The sequence below is a fragment of the Episyrphus balteatus genome, chromosome 3 (genome assembly GCF_945859705.1).
Source record: "Episyrphus balteatus chromosome 3, idEpiBalt1.1, whole genome shotgun sequence".
Taxonomy (NCBI): Eukaryota; Metazoa; Arthropoda; class Insecta; order Diptera; family Syrphidae; genus Episyrphus; species Episyrphus balteatus.
The window spans coordinates 112889009-112897487 of record NC_079136.1 but is presented as its reverse complement, the minus strand read 5'-3'; the positions used below and the strand labels follow the sequence as shown (position 1 = coordinate 112897487).

Sequence of the window (8479 nt, the reverse complement as noted above, 5' to 3'; positions counted from 1 at the left end):
AATTTCTAATTCGAACAAAAAAAAAAAAAACTCAGTCAGAAAGATTCTTTCCGCAGCAAAAGGTGCATAGAAAAATTTTCTTGGCAAATTCAACCAGCTTAAAAAAAAATCATAAAAAAAATTGTGTGATCGATTTCCAGAGCGAAATTTATAAATGAAAATCAATCGTTTAAAAGTATTCACTTGATTAATATTGTGCAATTTCAATCAAAAATCTCAACAACAAAAAAAAGAGAAGAGAAAAAAAATTCGCAACGTGTAAAGATCCAAATAAAGTGAAGAAAAAAAAGTGTGCAGAAAATTTTTTTTTGTTTCAACAAAAAAAGAAAATTACACAAGGAAAAGGCAGAAAAAATATATAAAAAATACCTACAAATTAATTTGTATTTCTTTTGTGTGTGTTCAAAGCAAAGTGAAAGTTGAGAGGACGACCAAACACATTTTAGATTTTTTTCTGTGAGAGAATTTAACAGAAGAAATCCTTTTTTTTCGTGAAAGAAAAAAAAAAAAAGGAAAAATCACTTTTCTTCCCAACACGACGACACGGACAGTCGCTATTTTGTGAATTGTTCAGTAAATCTCAAATGTGTATGGCTATTGTGGTAAGTTAATTTGCAAAACGAGAAAATCACCAATTTTTTCCCAAATTTTCCCTTTTTTTCATAAAAAAAGAAAGAAAAAAAATACACCTTCTTTTCTCTTTCTCCGCAACGCGGTGCCTTTGATTTTTTTTTTTTTTTTGTTATACAGCAACATTTTTTGTCGTTTGTCCTAGTTGCACTTTAATAGAAAAAATAAAGGAAAAAAGAGGATAGAGCAAAGTGTTGTTGCATTTTCCGAAATCTGTTTTTTTTTTCTGTATTAAAACTATCATTCCGCCACATACATATATGTATACCTGATGATACACCAACACAGGCACACATGTCTATTTCAGCAAGCAAGGAAATGATTTTTCCCAAAAAATTGGACATTTTTCAACTGTCAGTTTTTTTTTCGTCTCCTCCATTTTTTCTCTATTTTTAGGGAAAGAGTGTTGCCAGGGTGTTGTTCTGTTGATTTATTCAACAAAAATGTGGTAGATTATTCATGAAATCGAATGTGGATGTCAGAAAATGTCAGAAACCAAAATAAATAATAATCAACTGACAGCCCAGTTTCATTGGAGGTGGTAGTTAACTCATGAGTAGATCTATTACCTATTGCAATTAACACAAATGATCTTCTACTCGAGGAAATAGAAATGTGAAGTTCTTGTACAAGATTTCTACTCACGATTAAACTACCACCTAAAATGGAACACGGGTTATGACACTCAATAATTCCAGGAATAGATTCCTCGTGGTTGCCACTATGTGCATTTATGTATTGTGCTATCAGTTTGGCATAACCTTTGATCTTGTCAGCCGTTAAGAATTTATCAGCGACTGGCGACGACGTTAGATCTTCTTCTTCCTTTAAGCCTAGTAGGTACGCTGTAAAACACAAAACTGAATGCTGGTGTTTTTGTATTTGTTTGTACCAGAAATTTTTAGACCTACCTTCCTTCTTACTTCGTATTGGAACGTTGTATGATATTGACTTTTTGACGGGGTTCTCAGGATCAACTGAGTCAATCTTGTTTTATTTCTTAAGAGGTGGTATTTTTAACATGAAGGCTTCCTCGGATCTTCGTACTTATAATTCGATCAAGCTTTTTATCGCCTACTGCTTATTCATCTCAGCTGCTTTTAACTTACTCTCATACTTTCTGTACATTTTTCAATATTTTGAAGCGTATGTGAGTGCTAGACGGACAACAGCGGTGTATAGTCTTTCTTTTGATCTTAGGGGGCATTTTGCCCCCTTTCACAGAAAATAGCGGAATTGTCCCGTCACTTCATCCGACCTACTCTTACACGATGATTGATATCGTCATCAGAAGTAGCTTCACTATTTATCATAGACGCCAGATATTTGAAACTACTTCATTCAAATAAATTTCAGGAATAGGCCTGTTAGATATTTTTAAAAATCTAACAATCAAACGATATACAATATGATGCCAGCCTAGAATACAGTAGAAAAAGTTGAGCGTATTTGCAAAACTCAAAAGTTTTTTTTTTCAAGTTTTTCAGGAATACAAGTTTCCCATCTGAATACAAAACCGACTTTTCAAAAATTAGAAACGAGGAGTTGTTATCTCCTGCATAGCTTATCGATAGGTTCAACTGTTGTTTTAAAATTTGGAACGACTTTTCCTTATTCTGAACACAAAATTAAACAAATCCAAACGTTCACTTTTTACTACCTACTTAAGGTTATAACATTTTATGCATAATGAATAACTAAAACCAATCCAACCACGTAAAAAGTAGAACAATAATATTTGATATCTAAGGAAAAGACAGGAGATGATTTGCTCCCCAGGAGAATACTCTATCTCTTTAGACAAATTGTTCGAAAAAAGTTATGTATTTTATTTTCCAATTGATGGAATCTCGTTAACAGATCCATTATGCTTGAATGTAAGAGCGAAGCAGTGAAGGACATAATCCTATTTCTTTGCAGTCAGCACGTATGAGTTTATGTTTTGGTAAAACAATTTTATCAAAATATCACAAAATATTATTATTATTATTTATTAGCATAAAATTGCAAATTACATGGTAATAGTAGAGAGCACTAGCTGCAGGAGCTTTTCACTCTTATCCCAAAATAAAAACCGAAGATCTTTAGTTTCTGATCCAGATGCCTTTGTAGGTAGGTAGTTAGAGAAAGCGGTCCCAAGCAATTACTATATTTGGTTACCAAATTACAATTCGAACTGTTTCCAACTTAAAACTCAAAGCTTTGGAGTAGTAAAAATGTGTTTTGTATAGTTAAAAAGAATCTTAATAAAAATTAGGTGGATTATATCTAGTAATTATCTATGACAAATTTCAGTCACCAGAAATTTTGTAGCTCTAGGGTTTGAAAGTTTGACATCTCACAGCATTGGCAATTTTCAAAGAGTAGCTCAAGCATTTAGAGATTATCTTTGGGCCATTTTATTGCATTGAAGTAGGACATCAAGTCTGTGATCTTTTATTCTATGTCACGAAGATTTCGCTCCTCAGAATAAGTGCTCTTTTCCTTGCCAGATATGGATGTAGACCAAGAAATTAACTACCGTCTCTATTTCTTGCTGGAGCAAAAAACTGCGACTATACTTATTCTTTGGTATATTCCGTTTTGACGCATGTTCTCTTATCAGCCAATTTTCTGTGAATCAATATTGACTATGTTTTGCCTGGTTTTGAGAGTAAGTAATTTCTTGTCAACTTGTTTATGTATGTGGGCCCGTTTTTTTTTTGTGGATATAGCGTCAAACCTACATCTACGATTTAAAGATGTTAGCTTTCCTAAGTCCTATGAGAAAGTTTTAGACTATCAGCAAGCGGGTTAGGTTAGGTTAGGTTAGGTTAAATGGGCTGACAGTTGATCTTGTTACCGTCACACTTAGATCAATGTAGATCCCTTGTGATACCCTGAAGTATTGTAACTTCCTGAAAAAGTGATAACCTATGAATGCTATGGTTGTTCGAGCCATTTGGAGGACTTTACAAAGTTCAGTAGGCTATTGCCTGAAAGTTCCGAAAGTTCTTCTAATTCATTAAAGAAGTAGTTTCCTAAGAATTTTTTCCTAGTGCGACAGAGTGCTGGGCAGTGACAGAGGAAGTGAACAGTGTTTTCCTGTTCGTCTTCATTGCCGCAGCCTCTGCATAGATCATCCGTACTAAGCCCCATTTTCTTTTTGTGGTATCCTAGTAGGTTATGTCCCGTTAAGATGCCTATTAGTGATCTTAAGGAAGGTTTACTAAGTAGTAAGATCTTGTTTGATTTTTTCTCGTCGAAGTTCGGCCATAGTTTCCTGGTGTGACCGCAGGATTCTAGGAGGTTCCATCTTTCATTTGTTTTTTGTGAAATATTGTTGACAATATTTCGTTTTATTTCACATTGTGGGATTCTGATGTTATGGTCTATGAGAGAGGGATCAAGAACTGAGCCCTCCCTTGCAAGCTCATCCGCTTTTTCGTTGCCGAACACATCACTGTGGCCGGGAACCCAGCAGAGTCTTACATTATGCTGCATACCAAGAACCCTAAGCTCTTCGCGACAGCAAGAAACAAGCTTTGACTTGATTAAGGTGGCAGAAATCGCTTTTATTGCCGCTTGGCTATCAATGAAAAAGGTGATGTCAGCAGGTGATATCGCCATCATGGATATTTGTTTAGCAGCATTTTTCACTGCCAATATCTCGGCTTGGAAGACACTGCTGTGATCGGGGAGCCTGAAAGAACTGGCAAGGTTAAGGTTTTCTGAGTAAAAACCTGCACCAACCCCAGTATTCATTTTCGAACCATCAGTAAAGATGGTGATAGTCGACTCATTTGAGAAAGGTACACTATTTTCCCAATCTTGTCTGTTTGGGAAACTGACATTAAAAGACTTGTTGAAGTCTAAGTAAGGGGTCATGTAATCTGTACTTACGTTGTTGCCAACATAGTTAGAAAGGATCGTAGTGTGGCCGTTTTGACTAGTATTCCAAATGTTGGTTTGACTGAGTCGTAGGGCGCTGTTTGCTGCTAATTCTTGTACAAATAGATCTAAGGGAGTGAGATTAAGGATTGCTTCCAGCCCTGCGGTTGGAGTGGACCTCATCACCCCCGTAGTGCTAATGCATGCTGTTCTCTGTACTTTGGTTAGGGTCTTCAAGTTCGTGGATTTCTCCAGAGCTTGCCACCAGACTAAGCTGCCATAAGTCAGAATGGGTCTGACAATGGCGGTATACATCCACATGATTATTTTAGGATTTGGTCCCCAGTTTCTGCCAAGAATTCGATTGCATGAGTAAAGTGCAAACGTGGCTTTCTTATATCTTTCTTGAGTGTTAGGACCCCAGTTAAGTTTCTTATCCAAGATCACTCCGAGATATTTCGCTTTATCCGAAATCTTAAGTGGGGTGCCATCAATTTTTGGCACTGCAAAAGGAGGAATTTTCCTTCTGTTTGTGAAAAGTACCATTTCTGTTTTAAGGGGGTTTACTTTGAGACCGCATCTCCTGGTCCAGTTACTGACCTTGGATAATGCGCTTTCTAATTGTTCGCTTACAGTGGTTAGGTATTTACCTGTCGCTAGAAGAGCTAGATCGTCTGCGTAGGCTATAACCTTGACACCGCTGTTATTCAGTTTGATGAGAATCTCATTCATCACCAAAATCCAAAGAAGAGGTGATAAAATACCGCCTTGCGGAGTTCCTCTAGATGCGTACATTTTTATATGTGACCCACCTAATTCACTATTTATTTGTCTGTTTTTCAACATGCACACGATCCATTTTATGACCGTGTCTTCTATTTTAAGATCAGTGAGTGCTTTTTCAATTGCACTATTATGAACATTATTGAATGCTCCTTCTATGTCTAGAAATGCTGCGAGGGTATATTCTTTAACCACAAGTGACTTTTCTATTGTTCTGACTGCACAGTGTAAGGCTGTTTCTACACTTCTACCTTTTGTGTATGCATGCTGAAAGGGTGATATAGTCTCCGGTCTTAAATAACTGCGGATATGTATATCGATTAATCTTTCAAGAGTTTTGAGTGTAAAAGAAGTTAGACTGATAGGTCTGAAATCTTTTGGTTCTGTGTAACTGGATTTACCAGCTTTAGGTATAAAGACAACTTTGACTTCACGCCATGTTTTAGGGACATATCCCAGTTGTAGGCTATTTTGGAATATTGAGATCAGGTATGGAATAATGAATTCACTACTTTTTTGCAGCATCAAGGGGAAGACGCCGTCTAGGCCTGGAGATTTATAAGGAGAGAAGGAGTTGATGGCCCAGATCAACTTTTCTTTCGTAATAATTTCTCTAGGAATTTCACAAAATGAGTGCAAAGAGTTTGTGGAAACATTTTCCAATTCAGAGTTACTACCTGGGAAGTGAGCTTGCACCAGGAGTTTTAAGCTGTCTTGACAAGATTCAGTCCATTGGTTATCAGGCCCTTTTAGGGAGCCTATAGGAGTGACTGTTTTGGAGAGGATCTTCCTTAGTCTTGCCGAATGATTTGTACATTCGATAGTACTACAAAAGTTTCTCCAAGAACAGCGTTTGGCTCGTTGAGTTTCTGTCTTAAATTTTCTTTGACTGGTTTTGTAGGATTCCCAATCACTTTCAGCTCTAGTGCGTTTAGCACGATTGAAAAGTTTTCTAGTTTCTTTTCTTAAGTTACTGAGCTCAACTGTCCACCAGGGTGGTTTGTTGTTTTTCTTCGTGGCGGTAATAAGAGGACAACTTTTGTCCAATGCATCGCGTAGAATTCCTGTGAATTCCTCTGTCAATTTATCTAAGCCATTTGGGTCTAGATTATTATCAGTCCTCAGGGGACTGAGTTTCTTAACTATTTCCCTATTGAATACCTGCCAATCGGTACGCCTATTATTCCTAAAGGGCTTATTGTGCCTATCAGCATCAGGGATATAAAATTCTATTAGCCTATGATCGGAAAAAGAGATTTCATCTAAAACCTTCCATTTTTCTAATAGGCAAGTGTCTGAGTTATTCGTCAAAGTAATATCAAGAACCTCTTCACGTGTTTTTGTAACAAAGGTGGGGGTGTTGCCTCTGTTAGCTACCACAAGGTTATTTTCGATAATATACTCAAAGAGGGACTCGCCCCTAGTATTTATGTCAGTGCTTCCCCATTGCACATGATGTGAATTAGAATCACAACCTAAAATGATATCAAATTTGTTCTTACTTGCAAAAGATATCAACGTTTTAGTGATATCTGCCGGTGGTCCTTCTATGCTATCATACGGCATGTAGGTGGAAGATAAGATGAGCGTTGGAAGCCCATCGCGTTCCAGTTTAACCGTAGTCTGGTCAATGTTGCTGTAAGTAGTTAGAAGAAAAAGATTAAACTGTTTCTTAGCTACTATGCATGTTCTAGGGTTACTATTTTGACTGTCAAGATTTGACTTGTACATCAGTAGTTCTTTAGATTGTAGACCCTTGATATTCCCTCTTACAACCCAGGGTTCCTGTATCAGGGCTACGTCGTATTGTCTACTCTCCATGAGGTAGACAAGGTTAGCAGTTGCGGCTTTACTATGATGAAGATTGATTTGTAAGATTTTCAATTCCATTTATATAATAAAGTTTAAGTTCAACGCATTACTAACCTGTTTTCTCTCGTTGCGAATCAATCTAAGTTTGCACCTAGTGATCCCAACGCGTACCTTAAAGTCAGCCTTCCTCAGGAGTGGTAAAGATTTGTGACTCAATCTCACCACCACTTCGGTGCCATCATTCGTTCTTTCACACTTGACCCATTCCCATTCTCTGCTTAAGAGATCACTATTCAGGGATAGGATGTATCTCTCAAGCCGTTCGCTGGGAAGGGCCGGGCCTTTGACCAACAGCCTTCCAAGAGGTCTGTTGAGATCTTTTATCTCCTTTACGTCGATGAGACGTAGTTCGGCGCCTTGCCATGGAGCTGATGTTTTCTGCAAGAACTCCCGAAGCCATTCGAGAGTCACGTCATTCTCACAGCACATCACCTTGAAACCATGGACAGTCTTGAGGTTACCGAAGAGTGGAACCGTCCAGCTCTTGACGATAGCCTCATTGACTTGCTCCAGGATTCTTAGTTCAAGGAGATGCCATTCGTCTTCAGTCAGTTTACGTGTAGGCTTACCATAGTCAGCTATAGCGACGTGGTGACCTTTTACGTTATCCTGAGAGGTTCTATACTTCTTCTTCGTCTTGTTAGGCGAAGAGCTGGTAGGTGAATTAGCATCGTTCCTAGCTCTTTTGGAGGTGCTAGGTGTGCTTTCAATTCCCTGTTCTGCCACTGCACGTAAACGCTGTTGTGATTTGTCCAGTGCTACTCGCTCTTTTGCCGTGAGGGACTCGGGAGTCCTCTTAGCAAAGCGACGGACAATCTTCTCAGCGTTTCGATTCTGACGGCGGCGAATCTCGCTTTCATCGATCGGTCTAGCCCTGGTCTTTTTGCGTATGACCGTAGCTAGGCTCTGGAACGTCGAATTGATCGATTGGTTTGCGGGATCGGGTTCGGTGGTAGTGTTTCGGTTATCCTGTGGGCTACGGGTTATATAAGGCCCATCCTTGTCTGAACATTTCGTTACCTTGAAAATCTCTTTGACCTTGAATGCACGTAAATGTTATTCTTTTTTACTGGATTGTTGATTCAATTTCAAGAATGTCATGACCAAGGCAATGGCTTTAACATCCTGACTGTCTGTTAGTAGAGCTAAATTACTATGCTCATGCAGGTATCTGAACAGGGTAGTAAAGATCGACAGTCTCTCGTACGAAAACAATCACTGATATCAGATTTTGTCTTTCTTGGCCAAAACCACACTTAACCATTCCACAAACAATTGAGATCACAAGAGTTAATGTATCAAAATGGTGCAAATCAGTGCTAAT

General features: G+C 38.1%; 1 protein-coding gene across 1 annotated transcript in view; it reads left to right on the top strand.

Annotated features, from left to right (window-relative positions):
- The first annotated feature begins 36 nt into the window (after nt 1-36).
- The window catches only part of LOC129916505 (PRL-1 phosphatase), a 97858-nt gene continuing 89415 nt past the window's right edge, over nt 37-8479 (top strand). Inside the window, exon 1 of the mRNA XM_055996506.1 lies at nt 37-602. The gene's annotated coding sequence lies outside the window, so the exon portion shown is untranslated. The remainder of the gene's footprint in view (nt 603-8479) is intronic.